This window comes from Centruroides sculpturatus, unplaced genomic scaffold (assembly GCF_000671375.1).
Source record: "Centruroides sculpturatus isolate CEXI.00-Female unplaced genomic scaffold, Cexi_2.0 scaffold283, whole genome shotgun sequence".
Classification (NCBI taxonomy): Eukaryota; Metazoa; Arthropoda; class Arachnida; order Scorpiones; family Buthidae; genus Centruroides; species Centruroides sculpturatus.
Genome location: NW_019384473.1, coordinates 11,097 through 30,096, shown reverse-complemented (window position 1 = coordinate 30,096; position 19,000 = coordinate 11,097).

Genomic DNA, 19,000 nt, shown 5'->3' with positions numbered 1-19,000 from the left:
TGTAAGCAGGCAGGTCTGTCTGTCGTCGGAGGACATCGCACTCCGTGGCAGGGAGGTGACTGGCCTCTGAGCCCTATACTTTCGCTGTTTTCCTCTGTGTCTACTTTCACACCACTTCCCCACAGGGTGGATCCTATTCCTTAGAGTCTTGTTAGTTGCTTCACCGCTTGTCGAATCTCTCTATCTGTTCACTCATCCAAATGATTGAACGTTCCAAGCTATTTCCTAATTAGCAATTCACAATCTTATAACCAATTTGTAATACGTTTAAAATCTAATATCGAATCAAATATTTTATACGAAATTCTTCTCCAAATCATTATCTGATCTTTACAAGCTTATTGATTGTATTTACTATTAAATTAAATACACAAAAAAACAATTTACTCCCCCCGTTTCTCTATGTTGTAAGGTTGTTTGACACGATTTCCACGTTACATTATTATTTATTTAACTGAAAGAATTCTCATTGATTTTAAATACAATTGTTTTATTAAATTTATAAGCTGATTATAATCGAATTTTCTTTGTAAAAATGCGGGAAATGAACTTAAAAAAATTAATATTTAATTTAAAAATTAAAAGAAAAAAAGGTAAACATCTCACTCATTTATCCTCTTTTTTTGCGCTCGAAGATAAACATTTTAATTAAAATTAAGTTTAAAAAATATGTTTTTATTAATTATCTAGGAAATAAATTAAATATTATTTATATTTTTATATCTTTTTTTTATAAATATAGATTTATAACTCTACAAACGATGAGAAAACGAGCGCAGGCAATTAATCAATAGAAAACTCCTCCCTTAAAAAATAAAAGAAAATGCTATCGTTCTCATGATAATTACCGTATATATATTTAAAATAAGCTAATTTTTCGAGCTGTTCGGTTTAAACGGACCGTACCGAATAGAAAAAATAAATAAATAAATAAATAATACATTATAGTCAATAGTGAATGCCTGTCACAACTTGGTTCAGATGCGCTTCACTTGAAACTACAATGGTACAAGTAAATAAGCGGATCGTCGGAATGCAATTTACTTAATATTTTAAAAAGTTATACATGAAAAAAATATACAAGTTATCTTCTTAAACAGTGCTATTTATCTGGGTCATAAGAGGAATTAAATTATTTAAAAATTTTATTGTTTTTCCATAGTCATAACTTATGAGGTATAATAATAATTTTTATTGTCTTCACTTATATAGGCCTATATATATATAAAAAATGTAGAGTTGTAGTTATGTATAGTACATTTAGCAATTTTTAAATAATTTATTTTATGTTAAAAATACCGTTAGATTACTATGGAAGGGGTGAGGGGTCTTTTATTGTATTGTGGATGGAGATGTGTTGTGGTAAAGTGAGTGCTGAAGAATGAGTTTCTTAAGAGAGATGGGAAGAGTTGGGAGGAAACGACTCCCTTCATAATAGACCTAATTATTTCTGCATCATTTCGTGAGATTATATCCAAATGCGTGGTGAAAACGACCTTGGATATCACACGAATTCACGTCACGCGTGACAGATCACGCTCTTTTCATCGGTTGACTTCCATAAGAAAGTGAAATATCTTTATTCTTTCGCAGTGAAATGATTCGTTGGACTATTTTGGCTATTTTTATAATAAAATGGCTTTTATTTTTACGAAAAAAAAAACAATAAAAATTCCTTAGAAGAATTTATAATTTTCGTTTGTTTTGCATCAGAAATCGCTTCTTCCAGTATTTTTATAATTCCTTTCTCGTGTGAAGATTATTTAAAATGTTACAATTGAAATTATCGGGTGGAAAAACGTAATTAAAATCATAAGTTAAATCTAAACTCTACAACAACCCTTCGACACCTTCTTTTTTTTCTGAAAGTTTTCCTTTTACATTTCCAAACCCGGACACGTCTCAAGGTCAAATTTACTTCAAATTTTAATCACACCAAAGTGAATTATTTACAGAAATTTTACTAGAATTGCGCCGACTAAAATTTCGAATATTTCTAAAAATAAAAATTAAATTATTAAAGTCCGTATCTTATGTAAACTTGCATCACGTACCACACGCTTCCAGTCCATTCATTCTAATGCTTTTCTTGTGTAATTTGACCTTCGTCTACTGTAAGACGGATTATTGCCTAAATTAAAAAGAGTTAAACCATAAGAATAGTGTTAATTTTTTTTTACTCTATTAATTTCTTAATTACTCTCTGGGTGATATGTTTAAATAAGAGATTTTAATTTCGGCAAATCCTTTCTTAACAGAAGGATTCCCCCCTCCAAAAAACAACAAAGTCAACTTCGGTCCGTCAAAGGGACGTGAGTAGAATGTGTACGTAGAGTCTATTGTGTTGGACAACAACGTATTTTTTTCCATCAAGACACTGACCTTTCACCTCAATACCATTTCGACGTAATCTTCACTCTCATTTTCTACCTAATAAATTCTTCACGTTTTATGTCCAGTTTTTTTTCCGGAAGTAGTTAGGTTCTCACGTCTTCTTTAAACCCTTAAAATAACAATTGCAAGATGAGTTACAAAATATGAAAAATGCCACGCCAAAAAAGAAATGTACCAAAAGATCTTCCGTGTTCGTATTTAAATCCCTCTACAGAATCTAAAAATATAAGAAATTTCATGATCAAAATTAATTATTTTTTCACTTGTTATATGTAACAGAAGGAAAATACGGACTCCTTCCAAGATTTTTTTACATTTCTTCACTCTGAGGACTTTTGAAAAGTCGAGAAATATAAAAATATTGAGGGTTTCCTGCATGTTAGTATGGGAGAGGGTGCGATTTTTTACATACATTTTAAAGCTTAATAACTCCTGTATCTTTCGTCGAAAATTTCTGAAATTTTGTATGAAGGTACGTGTATCAAAAGGAAATGTTTCTTGAAATTTTCGGGGAAATCGGATCATCGGTTCGGGAGTTATAGTTCCATCTCCTTAATATCTCTCGAATCAATTCGAAGACTTAAAGATAATGGTAACAATTATTAGAGATGAAAACAAATAAAGAATGCCGAGAAATTCCAGCAACAGCACGTTGCTAGTTTCTTTAAAATAAAATTTTATCTCTGCAGTTTATAAAACGTACTTCCCCCCTCGACGTCGAGTAAATAAATAAATGGATAAGCAAGCTTTGACTTTAAAGATAAACACGATTTATTATAGTCGATCTCATTAGTTTTTGTATGGGGTAGATGCTACTAACAACGTTTCAGCAGGATGTAAAACGATGTAAAACGCCTCTTCAATCTAACACGAAAGGATATTGAAACTGTGGCTCCTTTTTTTTCTTTTTAGATTCTTATTTTTTGCCCATTTAAATATAGAATTATGTAGTTTATATTCATGTTATACCACCGCTACCAACAGAGTTTGAGGATCACGAATAGCCTTATTTAGAGAAGGTTAACTAAGCGTAGAAACCCCTACTACCGTTTGTATAATACACTCAATGCATTCTAAACAAAAGAGGACAAATTCATTACAGTAGCATTATGAAAAATGTAGATAAGCTTTAACTGTATTCACCCACCCTAATTGCTTGTTTTGAACATTAATGTAGATTGTTTTTCTTAAAAAAATACATATATATAATAATAATAAAAGAATTTAATTATGGGCATCCTATTCGAACAATTTTAAATTATTTATGGGCAATTTAATCTACATTGTTCTCTATTTTTAGATTTAACATTATTTAAAATTCCAATATGATACAACAATAGTTACTTGTATTTTTCTCTCTCCCTTTCATAATAGTTGACCTTTATAATATTGCAACTTTTATTCCATCTCAAATAATTAGATTTAGTAATAGGAAATGTTCCTTTAGTAAATTCATTTTTTATAAAAATTCTATTTTAAAATGATTATTTTTATATTAAGAAATCCTGTTTCTATTTTCGTTAAAATTTACCTTGAAAGGTTCAAGAATTGTACCGATTTGTACTTATACAAGAATTGTACTTATCCAAATTAGTAAAAAAACAGGGCGAATTTTATTAACAAAAATCACGAAATTTTATAATTAATTTACTTCAGAATTTATTTATTATTCGTTATTCATTTAATTCTTATTATATATATTTTTTTAAAGGGATATTTAGAACAACACCGATTATTTACAATAACGAGTGCAAGGCAATTCTGTTGTTTTCCTTGAAGAAACAGCAATTAAAAGGGAGGAGAAACACGTTTACATGTATTAAACCTTCGATAATTTCATTTTCTTTTAATGATAATTAACTCATAAGTTAACTAACACTTTCATACAATATTCTAGAGCGTAAAAATAAAGAATTTTTAAAGAAAAGTAAAAAAAAATAAATAAATAAATTTGCATCCTTATTGCGTAATTAAACAAGAATTGAGGACATACGATAATTTAAAATCGTAAAATTTTTGCGGTTATAATTTTATTTAGAATTTAGTTTTGTAGGTCCAACCCTCACAAACTTGAACTCGATTGCATGAATCATTTCGTGTTGTAACTATAAAAAGACTTGTAATTATTGCTCGTATTTCTACTTAAAAACGGGTTTTATATGCAAATTATTAAACTTTTAAATAACTTTCGAATGTAAACGATTGAAATAACTTTTAAGGAATTTATCAGAATATCGATTAATGGGTTAAATATAAATTTTCGAAGTCAGATGTCAACACCTTGTAAGTCAGACAAACGTCTGTACTTGCCTCTCTACTCGTCTCCTTCAGTGACATCAATTGCAAAGTTGTCGTCCTTCAAACACCGTGTGAGGTTTCTTTCATTCATTCTAGATCATTTAAACTTTAAAAATAATTATTTAAATACAGTACAAAAACATTTCGAATGTGGGAAAACCGTATTGCACGTTACACATATTCCTGAAGTCCATAGAAGAAGCGCATTGCAAACTTCACAAAAAATGATTTTAAAACTAGAAAAATGAGAATTTTATGACTAATATAAAATAAAAATATATAATATTCCTGTTTCTTATTCCTTCTTCATTTTTATTCATTTATCTTTGTTGTTTTTTTTAAGTTTATAAACACGATCAGTAAGTTGTATTCCTTCAAGGTAACCTACAATGACTCGATAATGGTGCATGAATTTCTAGAAATATTATCTCAGCATTTCCTTATTGGTAAATTAATTTATTATCATATAGTGGAAAAATTTGTAAGATTTATATCAAGTATCATATATAAATTAATCCGTGGATGACGAAATCATTCATTGTACGTATCATTTCGAGCTCTATAACGCATGATACACGTTACGCTTAGTTAATCATGTTTTTAATGAATAAGGAGGACATTTCATCAAGAATGAAATGTGTATCGAACGGAAAAAATCGACAGGCGAAAAAATAGGGACAAAGATAGATTAGAGAAATTATCTAAGATGAATTTAAGATAAGTTAAAAGGAAACGTTTTCGTAAACCAGAATGAGAATTTTTACGTAGAATTTGTGATAATACAACATGCGAGACGTAAAAAGAATACTGAAAATATATTTTATAAACAATAGATACACGTTTTCATTAATTAATACAAGACACTAGCGCATTGCAGGCTGTTTAGTCAGCTACAACCCCCCATTATGGGCATGCATAGAGTTTTAACCAGAGTGATTGAGGTATGGGAAATTGTGCCCTAACTTGTACTGCCAATGATAAATTATGGGTTACAATCTGAATAATTTGGCTAAATTATTGATATCTCTACCATAATTTCTGCACTGTAAACTAAATTTATTCCAGAAGTGGACGAGAAATTCTTCGTTTTTACTTTCCCGGCTCTGTTATGTATAACAGAGGGAAAGTATGGCGATCGGGCAAGAAATTAATCCTTAAGATTTTTAATTTTTGGACTCGGGAGCTTTGAAACACCGAGAAATGCAAACAATTCGGGGGTTTATCCTTTATGTTAATTTGTGTTGGGGATAGGATTTTGTTCGCCCACTTTAAAGCTTAATAACTCCCGTGCTTTTTGTCGAAAATTGCTGAAATTTTGCAGAAAAGTTTGTTTATTAAGGGGATCGATACTATTAAATTTTGGTGGTTAAAGATTGAGGGGATGGAGAGATAAAGGAAATCGTGTCATATTTCCAGTAGGGTCGGAATTAATGACGATTTACTCGTTCTTAGCATTTACAATGTTTTATAAAACGTTGCCGGGAAAGTTAAGCAACACGTTACATAGATAAAAATCAAAATGTACATTATTATTATTTTGTTTTTTAAAATCATAATTTATATTCTACATGTTTCCTTTTACAGTACTCAATAAAAAAAAATCTGCCTTTCATGAGAATTTGGAATATTCAAGTATTAAGGATTCTCTTATATAACTCCATGCTTTAATATTCAAAAAAATACATGTTTATGAAGGTATTGCGTGCAGTATAAACCCACAACGATGTGTTCGTTACTTTGGCATTTGCTTCAGTAACCCGACTTCATACAACCGAAACGAACATCCTCGAGCAGTTGTGGGGTGTTACCTTTTTTGAACATGTCATTAAAAATGAAAATAACTTGCCAACGTTTTGAATTTTGCTTTCAAGTGTTTATCCCAAATGCTAATGTTCGTTTTGGAACAGAAGAAAAAAAAAAAAATTGAATTTTCTCAGGGACTCGTACCAAGGACATTAAAATTTCTATTTTATTTCAATTACTTCATGTAAAATTAAGGCAAATTTAAGTTTAATTTACGTATAATTTTAAGAAATTTTCGTATATTAAACAACAACAACCCCCACCGTTTTTTTAAGAGTGAGTGAGGGAAAAGTCTCGTGTTTCTCGTTAAAAAAAATTAATTTCTATTTAAATATTTCTCGTTATTGATTTAAAAAATGTCAGAATTAATGATTAAATTATAAATTTATAAATTTTGCATAATTTTTAAATGATTTTCCTATTCAAAAAGTAATTTTTTTAGTGTGAAACGTGAGAAAAATTTCCCCTTCTTCTCTTCACTTCTCCTTAAATATCGACAGATTATTAATTTAAAAAATCGAAATTAACGTTTAAATTATAAATTTATAAACATTAAATAATGTAAATTTTCATAATAAATATATATTTTTAAATATTTAAATACAGGAAAAAAAAAAAAAAAGATTTATTTACTAAAGTATCAAGAACCTTGACGACACTACAAGTATATTAAGTTAATGTCTTAAAATTTAGAATACATTTTTACATCTTTACATATGTAAAAATCCTTCTATTCATATTTAAATTTATCCAATCAAGTTCTTACTTCTAAGAATTGTTTCGGTTTTACGAATGGAAAGAAGAGATATAACCTATCTCACTTTCACAAGGGATGGGAGTAGCAGTAATAGTGGTAAAGTATTCTTTCAAAAAATATATATAAATACGAATAATATTATTGTACGAGCGAATGATCTCTATTGTAAATTTTCCAAGGAAGAGAAAATATTGCAGGAAACTATCTGATATAAACAAGCAATCGTTGATGTTGGAAGGATCACGTGAATGACCCAGATAAGCATTGGACTGAAGCGATACAGTTGGTTGGTAGGATACAGGAAAGGGATTTTTCTCTAGTTTTGAGGGAAAATAACTCAATGAGGAAAAATATCTTAATAAAAAAAATAAAGAATATTGCCTCATATCGCTTGACAAAATATCTATTGTTTTTTTTCTTATTTTACTTTCTATAATTTAGAAATTTTAAGAAATTTATTTATTGTTAAGGTTAAGCATTACTAGTTTTAAATGGCTTCGTTCAATTTTTATGGCTTTTAAATTATACAGAAATATAATAACTTTCAAGTGTTATATGAGAATACTTTTTTTAAAAAATTATTATTATTATTTTTATTTTTCCCTTTTTTAATAGTTAAATACTCGTTTATATAAATGCTAAACTTAAATATTTTTTAAATTTTAAGCGATTTTCTATGAAAAAAAAGTAATTTTTGGGGGGAGGAATGTAGGGGAAGTTCTATCTTCTGTATGGGAAGTGTTTAGTTTTTTTGTAAATATTGTTGTTTATTAATTTAAAAAGAACAAAAATAAAATTAATAAATTTATAATTTAAATATTAAAGTATATTTTTGTATCATTTTTAAGTTTTTTTCCTCCAAAAAATAAATTTTTTTTAAGGAAAATGTGATGAAAATTCTCATCTGAAAACTTTATTTTTATTTAAATATTGTTGTTTATTAATTTAAAAAAAATCAAAATTAATTTTTAAATTAATAATTTAAACATTTAATAATTAGAAATTTATGAAAAATATATAAACATTCACTTTTGCTTATTATAATTAAATTAATGATTTAAAAAAAGCATTACTTTAAGTTGTTATTTATCTTTAGAATTAAGTTTAAAAATTAAAAATAATTATAGAAATTTATTAATTATTTTATTATATTATTTAAATTGAAAATTTTAATTAAATTCTTAATTTTTTTATGGATAAAATGAGTGAATTTATCATCAACCTTCATGCTCTAGCCTAAAAATTCTTTAATTAGGTCTGTGTTAATAGTCGAATTTACTCTAATTTTACAATGTTGCAAGTTTATCTTCTATTAAATTAAATTTTAGTTTCATTTGATCTTGAACTTATACTAAAATATTTATATAAAGTATATTGCTATTCATTTATTCAACTTTAAAGCAATCTTTCTAATTTTAATACGTTATATTTTAATAAATTATTAAATTTAAATTAAATTTATATATATGATAATTACTTTATGTTGTTTAGAAAAGTCATAAATCATCTTCGAGTAGACGTTTGTAGGCCATCTTGTTTGTTGGTTATCCATTACGCGCCTAAGTCGCTTCGCGTCGCGCCGCGCGAAATGTAAAAGTTACAAATTTACCATTAATTTATATATACATTATAAATATTTATACAAATATAAATACATTTAAATGCGTGTTGTTTTAAACCTATTTAAATAACTCAGAAATGATATTTTTGACAATGTTTATGTTCGCGTATGTCGCGTCGCGTCGCGTCATTCGACAAATAATGTAATATATCTCCGACGTATGTTTACACACTTGAATATACTAAAAGAATTAAGTTTAGATTTTGATTTGAAATTTATAAAATGTAATGATTTAACCGAAAACAAAGCGAAAATGATAATAATATGTCTGATATATAATTTGCGCGCGACGCTAAGCGAAGCGCGCCGATCTGTATACCTACCAATAAATTCACAAAATGAAAGCATTAATAAGTGGGCCTCCCCGTATAACTGTGATATGAGTTTATTATTTATCAGGGTACATTTCTATGAGCCATTAAGGCGAATTAAATAGATCCAGACTTCTTTATAGTGTCATATATATATAAGTTGCGATGAAGAGTAGGGGTGAAGAAGGTAAATAAATTTCGTGATGTATATAACGAAAACCATTCATTGTATGCCTTGTATATAAAAGAATATTCTGTAAGAGCCTCTTGTCATTTTTATCATTAATGTTGTAGAGTTAATTGATAATAAAAAGTCAACAGTATATTGCTTATTAAGGCGGGAAATGGGTTGTGACTATCCACCTCGTGACCAATATCTGTCATGTAAAAGGAACCCAAAAATGATTTCTAGACCCATTTCTTTGATAATATTCTACATTCAAGGTTAACTAAGTAAAAATTATATTAACTTTTTACTGTTATAAAGGGTAGAAACTTCGTACTATATAACAGGAGAGAGGAAAATTTATTAGTCGTCCCTCTTTTAGTATATTATCCCCCTTTAATATACGCTCCCCCTTTAGAGCTAACCTTACTTCAATATTCCTTCTCCTTCAAATTACCAGAACGAAAAGTGTTTCAATGTCATAGGAATATAACAATAGGAACAAGGAATTTCTTTAAAAAAATAAACAGTAAAATCTGATATACGAAATACAAAAAATACATCATAATATATAAAAAAAATGTGCCTATTTTTATTACTAAAAATAAATAAATAAATAAATAAAAATCCTCACCCCACGTGAATTCTCGCCTCCATTTTGTTCACCACTGCCATAGGGCATTGTCTATAATTTTAAATAAATAAATAAATGTAGGAAGATAAATTATTATTATTATTATTATTATTATTTTAAAAGACATTCCAATCATCGTCTTATTCAAGGTTTACTGGAATCTAGTTGCAACTTTAGCTACCTACCTACCCTGTTTACCACGGATTTAAATTGGAATAAATTGTAGCTTTTACATATCCAAGGTCTGCTGATATTTTTCTATTTTATACTTTAGCACGTTTCTACTGAGATAATATACTCGATTTATAGAATTAAACTTAATCTAATACTATCAAAATTCTTTAAAAAAATAAAAATAAAAAAAATAATAATAATACAGTAATAATTATCATAATTATTTTGTCCTAGATGTAGTAAATATTCAATAAATTAATTATACATTCATTAAGTAGATTTAATGAAGTTACGTCAGTAATTCGATTTATTAATATATTTAATTCACATGTAAATAAATTAGTAATTTGTTTCCATTATCCTTAACTCCGATAAGGAAAAAAAAAAAGGAAATTGTTCGTTTTGTATGAAGGAACATGTCCTTTAAAAAACGATTTTTCAAGTATTTTTAATCATAATTGTGTATTAAATAACTGGATATTTCGGTTTAGGTCTTGATTTATGTTAAAATATTATTTAAATTTGCATAAGTAAGATGTATATCTCGATATAACGTCATCATTTATATCACCTTTCCTTCCATACCGAAACAGGAAAAAAAAAGGGGATTCGTTATAGCGAGGAAAGTTTTTAAGGGAACAAAAGATAAGATTATAGGTTACTTATAACAGTAATTTATTTAAGAGATAGTTATTTAAGTCTTTATTTATCGAAATTATGGCAAGTTATATCCGTTTCCTTCGACACCGAAGTAGTCTATAAACTTAAATAATAGTTCCTGATATCATTTTGACAACGTGAAAACGGTAGAAAGACGAATTTGTTTTATTTTCGAATGATTTTCTCATTAATTCGATGCTCAGAACGTCCTCGATTTTGCACAAAAGTTCTTCGTTACAGTTACGTCCGACCGGAACTACAGCTCCACCATAACGGGTGTTTCTGTCCGTGAACATGACGTCATCGCCCTATCCCCTTCAGAAGAAAGAAAAAAAAAACAAACAAAAAGCATCAACGCCATTTTACATCAAAGTTCATCCCGAATAATTAATAAAAGAATCAGTGCATAATAATTAATGGAAATTAAATGTCGGATTTGCTTTTATTTATTAAAAAAAAATAAAATAAAATAAGAGAAAGTTTAAGAGGAGACGAAATAAAACGTTTGTACATTTGAAGGGAGTGGAGGACAATCATCTCATTGCAATGTTTTCTAGTCACTCGATGTGAGTCTGGGCAGAGGTCATTGGCTCGTTAAGGTGGTAACCATAATCTACCCACAATACTGTCTAATTAGTATCTGCGAATGTCTGGAGGTGTTGTATCTAAGTCATTCCCTTTATTCAACGAATTGACCTATCAAAACCCCATGGTGTCAATGTTACGAAGTATTTTTCAAGAATTTCAAATTGGTGAGGATGGTCTCTATCCCCGTCATCGTACGTAACGTGTTATTTGAGGCTTACATAAACTTAAACGCCATCGATTTATAAACGTCACTCGTGTTACAACGCTATAATATTACACGCAAACCCATTTAAATCATTTCTTTAAAGTTAATTTAATGGCGAATCTTCCCTATTGTTAAAACGCTAATCGTTGTTTAATACGCTTTCGTCATCAACGAAACCATTCGATTTCATCTCGTCGACCAATAAAATTCGTGAAATTCAAAAAATTTTCAAATGTATGGCGCCATCTGTCAGACAATTTCATCACAATTGTCAGCGATTATTTTCTACAAAATTAAAATTTCGTTAACCTCACTCTTCACCTTTCCTTTTATTTATAAAAATTTAATTTATATTTTCTGTCAAATATTATTATTATTATTATTATTATATCGAAATTATAATGTTCATCGTATTTTATATAAAATTAAAAATCCCATTTTTTTTCCCAACTTTTCCAAGAATTTTCGTGTCTTCTATTTAAATGGTTGACTGATTTTCTAATGTAAAAAAAAAAATAAAAAAATTCGGTTTACATGACCTAATTGTCCACGATATACTTTTTCTGAAAATTATTCTTCCAAATATCTCCTCAAAATTTCCATTTTAAGGTTATTGACCCTATAACTATCTCATTCCATTATATAAATTCCTATCTTCATTAGGATTTGTAATGGATAATCTGAATCTCCAAGAAACTTTTTAGAATAGAGAGATTGCGGCCGAAGTTTGCATCTCTAAAACGTGAACGTCGAACGTCAAGCGCCTCTTATAAGATAGCGGCGCTCGACGTTCGACGTTCACGTTTTAGAGATGAAAACTTCGGCCGCAACCTCGTTATTAATTAATGCTTTCTTGTAGTTGATTATCTTCACTTCTTCATCTCTATTACATTCTATAAGAGATATAATAGATAAATAAATACGATTTTCTACTATTAAAATACCAAGTCACGAAATCCTCCCTAATTTAACAATAGATTTCGGCGGATAGCGAAGAAATTTGGATCGAGTTTGTTTTTTTTTTTTTGTTTGTTTGTGTTTGACCCAAAATTTTATAGTGTAACGAGTTTATAATTTTATGAAATATTTTAATAGATCATTTTAAATGTCAAAAAAAATATTGTCGGAAGGTAAGTGAGGGTATCCACTCCCAGAAAGTTAGAAGGTAATTCTGCCTCTTTCAACCGAGGGTGGAGATGAAATGATCAAACCACACCCTTTTCACTAAAGATGTCCTCCCCGACTAAAGCATTTGTTTGTCAAGTTACTGATAAATATTTTTTGAAAGTTGAATAAAATGTGGGGCTTTAGAAGGGCATCGACTATAGCTTGAATGCCATGTAATCATTAATCATTTTACCAATGCCTGTTTAGTCAACTGTGCTCATGTGTTTACTTAATAAAGTAATTTCTTAATTAAATTTTATACGTAGAAGGATAATAAAGTATTTTTTTTTTTTAAATATTAAACATTTTCTACGACCCGACATAATATAATCCGTGTTTTTCTATACGGAATAATGTAATAATTGTGAATTTTCTGCATGAAGAACAATTATCGTGTAAATGATCTTAATGAGTATTTTCATATCAGGATGTAAAACTTATTCTTAGAATTCACGGAGGTTAAAGTTCATCGTAATTTAATTAATATATATATACAATGAGTCACATGAGAAAATTGAACACATGGTCCAGCATTGGTTGACCATCAAGGACGAGAACCGACCTTGACAATGAAGAGGTTCTCAGCCCGTAAACAATGATTCATCTCTTAAGACCAATGTCCCGTATAATTATCCTTATCTGACCCTTACTTCGCTAGAACTAGGTTCATTTTGAATTGTTTTTCTTTTTGTTTTTATGATAGATCTATAGACTTTGATCTTCCGATCTTCAAATCCGATATTACGCTACAGTGTTCCATTGACCTTTAAATTAATCGAACGATACATAGTTTCAGACAATTTTATTTACTCAAAATAAATTACAGTGTATTTTTATTTTTTCTACATATAGATTGATTTTCTAAATTGAGCATTATACAAAATTATCATATATTAACCTTAATACATTCGATAGATTCGAATTTCCATCAGTTAATCGAGTTCTTCGGGGCTTCAAATTATACAAAGAATGTATTAAAAATATATTTTATCTTTAAAAAATTTGAAAAAAAAATAATTATAGAGGTATTATTGCAATAATTTTTGAATTATCTGAAAATATATATGGTAAATATTTTAATATATATAAAAATAAAAATTGGCTTGATGATCCTTAAAAAATGGCATTAAATCATTTAAAATAAACACACGTTTTAATGCCAAAGTTTAGATTTCCTAAATACAAATTCGCAAGACAATGCCTTTGTATGTTTAGATAATATGAACTGATTTACAATCTAAGTGAAAACATACAAACAAGGAAAACATTCTTAACATGATACGAGTTCTTTGCCAGAACATGATTCATTGGTAAGAAGGTCGGAAGAAGGTCGACGCCTACGAAAATTGAGCCCAATTTTTAAAATGTCCGGTTTAACAACAAATATAAGAAAATATTACGTTAAAAATTTAGTAAAATAATCACGTATAGCATTAAAAAAGAAGCCTGAAAATCTCTAATACTTGCGTCATTGAGAACACTAGAAATTTACAGACTATTGGATTTCTGTATGCAAGAAAACAATCTATTCGTCCTTTAAGGTTATTTTTAAACATGTAATAATAATTTTTTTATAGATAAATTAAGTAAAATAATACTTTTGAAACGTTAAATAATTGTACACACGTAAAGATAAGAAAAGGAAATTTGCGCCACCGAATTAAAAATAAATATTCCACTTTAAAACAAGAGGAAAAATGGGTTTAAAAACAAAAGAAAATTAAAGAAATCAATGAATATTTGATTATAAATTCTTTTTTTTTAATGTTTTGTTTAATGTAAAGTCGGTGATTCGGTGTTTTGATAAAAATATATATATTTTTTCTTAATTATTTTTCCTCGAAGTAGTGTAATTTCACTTTGAAAAAGTGTCTACGTGCCATTTAACCAGATGTAAATCCTGTGAGTCACTAGAACAGAATCATTGGAATTGTTAACTGTTGAAGAAGGGTCGTTATCGTCTTTCTTTCAAAGAGGCATTAAAATTTATTGAATGATACGAGTTGTAAACATGATTCTGTTCACCGCCTGCTTTTGTATTATTTTGATGGTTCCTTGAAAGTGGGATATCTTTCACCCTGACCCGATAGTGGACAAGGATGCTTCCGACCTACTGACCTGAAACTTTGGGCTAAACTCGCACAGTTCATCTGCAACAACAATTACTCGTCTCAATGGCTTCGTTTGAAAATCCTTGTAGAAACAAAATATATTCGCGATTCTTCATTTTATTAATAAGGAATCTATTGTTTTATCGTGTTTTAATATCATGTTTGTACTCCTTTTTTTTAAAATAGTTTTTGTACGTTAACATACAATTTCACTTTACGGTTAAACGATTAAATATTACGCCCTTTTAATGAGCATCCTACAAAAAAAATCTCGTAAAATGATTAAGAAAAAGTCATAAATCTTGAAAAAATAATCACACGCCTTGTTAAATTGTATAAATATTCAATAATTCTGTTAAAATTTTTATTCTTTTAAATACTTTTTCGCATTTTATACACCTTTTACTATACTGAAACAGCATATGAGCGATCTTTTATGCAATGTTTTATTGAAGCAATGCGTAATTCTTTAACACTTAAAATACTAAATTAATTAATAAACATTCGGCAACACTTTTTATTATATAAACACTGTATAAATGTACAAAAACAATGTTAATTTTAAGTACACCAATGAATAGATTTTCTTTTCCATGAAATTTTCAAACGATCTAAGAGTAAAATATAACAGTTTATAATGAATTCTTTATTATTTTAAATATTTCCTTGGAGTTTAATCGTAAAAGTACTTTTGCCTTCTCGTTAAAAGGCGGGAACAACGGACCAACCCTGATATTTTAGACACAGGTGTTAGATGAGACATTCCGAGACAATGACGGTGCAGCTGTCGTTTTGACCCAATTTGTCTCACCGTTTTATAATTAAAATTTAAAATAATTTTCTCTAATTTTAAATTAATTATCGAGGAAAATAATTAATTAACTTTTCTAAACATTAATTCATTTTAAACGTGTCACCATCCGCTCCCACGTGTATCTTTAATTCTCTATTTTTTTTTTCACCGTGCTGCCATCTCTTATTAGTAAAGATTATTATTAATTATAAAACAATTTAAATATTAATTAATTTATTCCTTTAATTATTAAATATTTTTAATCATAACAATGTATAGGCGAAGGTGGAAAATAATCTTGTAACCATAATCTAATTTTATATAGCAAATTACGGTGATGGGAATTGGAATTCGAACCCAAATCCCTCGCAAGGATAGATTAACATAGGATATGTTATATTTTAATCTCTGAAAAATGCTAAAGATTTATTGAAATGTCCAATCCCTGTGGATCCGGATTCGAATCAAAGTTAATTCAGTTATTTTCAGCGGTGAATTGACCCGATTATGTCGGTCTTCATCATCAGGGATGTGGCCAAACCTCACTATTGTGGGTTTTTCACATTATTACGGGCACTAAGAGGACCTCTTTTATTCTAATAAACACCTAAAAGCCTTGTAAATGTCATATAGATTGTTCAGGAAAAACAAAAAGAAAAATGTCGATTTTCTACTTGATTTTTTCCAACTTTGTTCCAGGAAACAGGAAATTTTTATTTTAAAATGTTAAGTTCATTGCATTTTCTTACTTTTATTCAAGGAATAAATCGAGAGTATTATTCTTTTATTTATATTATAAAAAATTAAAATAATTTCTTTCTTTCTTATAATACAGTATTTAGTACTCTTGTTTTCTTTTTTTTACAATCCTGGAAAACCGTCGTAAAGCGAGCCATGATTTTCTCTTATAATCAGTGTTATAAATTAAAATTACGTTCCAAGAAATGCAGTAATACCATACTGAGATGGATAACGAAAGAAAAAGATACTTAAATATGGCATTTCATACAGTCGTAAAAGTAGGGATCGTAAATATGAGAGGTCGTAAACGGAGTTCTATTTTATAATCTGCGATCGATTTTCTAGTCGAGATTTCTTAGAAATTAATAGAGATAGAAATTTGAATATTTCTGATATATTTAATAATATTACTACTCATAATTTATACAATTAACCACTTTAAATTTGATAAAATATGTGCACTAGACTCCTCTTTTACAAATTGGTAAACCGTCGTAAAGCGAATCGTCCTATTTCTCATCAATTCAAAGTCATAAATCAAGGTTACGTCGTTGAAATAATATATAATTATATAATTTTTATACAGATATGAACAGTAAAAAATACGATATTTAAATAATTTCATTTCAGTATACCTGAACCTCTTTGTACAGGGTGTCGTTGAGTGTTTTTCAGGGAGGTGTAAGTTAAACAAAATGCATTAAGTTCAGTCCCTATTTTTTTTCCTCTTTTCTTGTTCATTAGTTCATTGCCGTGTCCAAATTCTGAGGGTGCGAGTTTCCCCTCTTTCCCTCTTCTGTTGACGCCCGTGTCTTTGTCGCTCGTGCCGACTCCTAAACACTGTGGTGACACCTCTTTCGGAATGAAGCGACACCCATATCTAGTAAGCGCTACTTTAATGTGTTCACTTAACTTCCTCCTGAGGTTCCTAGTTTAATTTAGAAGCTACGATCGAATACTCTTTAATTGAACTGAATAATTACATCCTGAAAGTGTAAAAATAGGCATTTTGCTAATTTCTGCATGACTAGTACTAGAATCAGTATCAGGAATAGCTGTTTTTCATTTCATCCTCTAAACTCCTGGAAACATCTCTCTGCTCTTTACTCTTTCTAGAATAAAACGCCAGCAACGAGTTGCATAACTTTTCCGGGCAACATTTAAAACTACGTATTTGGCGCCGTCTGTTATGATATTTTATTAAAAAAGGTAGGGATAGATTTTATAAAAAATTGTAAATGCTAATAGCAATTTGTTTAAGAGAAGACATTGTAAAGTGTTATCAAGACAGTAGCGAGTTATAGCTTCATGAAGCTTAGGCAAATTTTAATTAGGTGGCCCCATGTACAGTGTTGACTTCAGACATTTTTCTTATAAAAAAATTGATTTGAGACTCCCTGCTGTTTTACTAATACAGTAGTTTAAAAATATAAAAATCTATGCAATTAAATATGGGATAGTTCCTTTCTGAAGAACCCGGGATCAAATTCAGGTAAGTAATCTTACAAAGTTTTTATGGCAATCTGTTATAAATATGTTGGGTTCCATTCCTCCCAAGTTTCATTGTCATAGCGCTAGTCACCAGGATATGCCGTGTATGATACATTCTACTAATAACACCATAATAAAATATTTTACAAGTACTAAATTGATAACATTTGAAGTTTCTCATTAATTGATTAATTAATGTAATGACCACCTTAACGAATACAATAACTGTATTAATTACAAGCGGGCCTTATCTGTGATAAGGCCCGCTTGTAATTAATAATGAGAGGCATTGCCTCATTATTTATTATAAGCATAATGTTCCTCATCTGGATATTCTGAGCCGTAAATTTTAATTTTAAAATAAGGAAATAATGAGATATCCAAATAATGTTTCTCATTTTTTGTTCTGTATGGAATTAAATGATCGCCCGATTTTTATCTTGTAATCTGACACGAGAGAGCAAACAATGCAAAGAAAAATATTATTCATTCCTGTGATGACATTATAAGTAGAAACAAACCTGTTTAACGTACACGATTTTAGTGAATCAATTGGTCGATTAGTTGATCTACGTCTTATCGCCTGAAACAAAATCCTGCGGCCGCCCTTGATACGACACTTTAGGTTTTGGAAATGGAATAATGATCTTAATGACACTCGATACTATTGCGATAAGAAATGATGAACTATATAACATTGGCATGCTGCTTATGCCACCCCTTACGGTGCCACCTCTCTGCATCATAGCACAGCACGGCCCTGAAGCAGTGATGCCAGATTGGGCTACAAGTAGCGGATTGGGCTACTTTTTAAGTGCCCTCGCTACAAAAATTTCAAATTGGGCGACACGCTACTTTTTGGGCTAGTGATAATTATCTTCAGGCTACAAATCTTAAAAATACGCTACTTTTTTATTTTCATATATAAAATCGCAAAACGCTTACTGTATTATACAAAAGTAATAAAGTTTTATTTAATTTCATTACACTTAAGTATATAAATAAAGTTGCAACGTTTAACAAAGATTAAGATACTTTGCTTCCGTTTTCCATCAGTCGTTCGCTCCAGTAGACAATCCACAACTT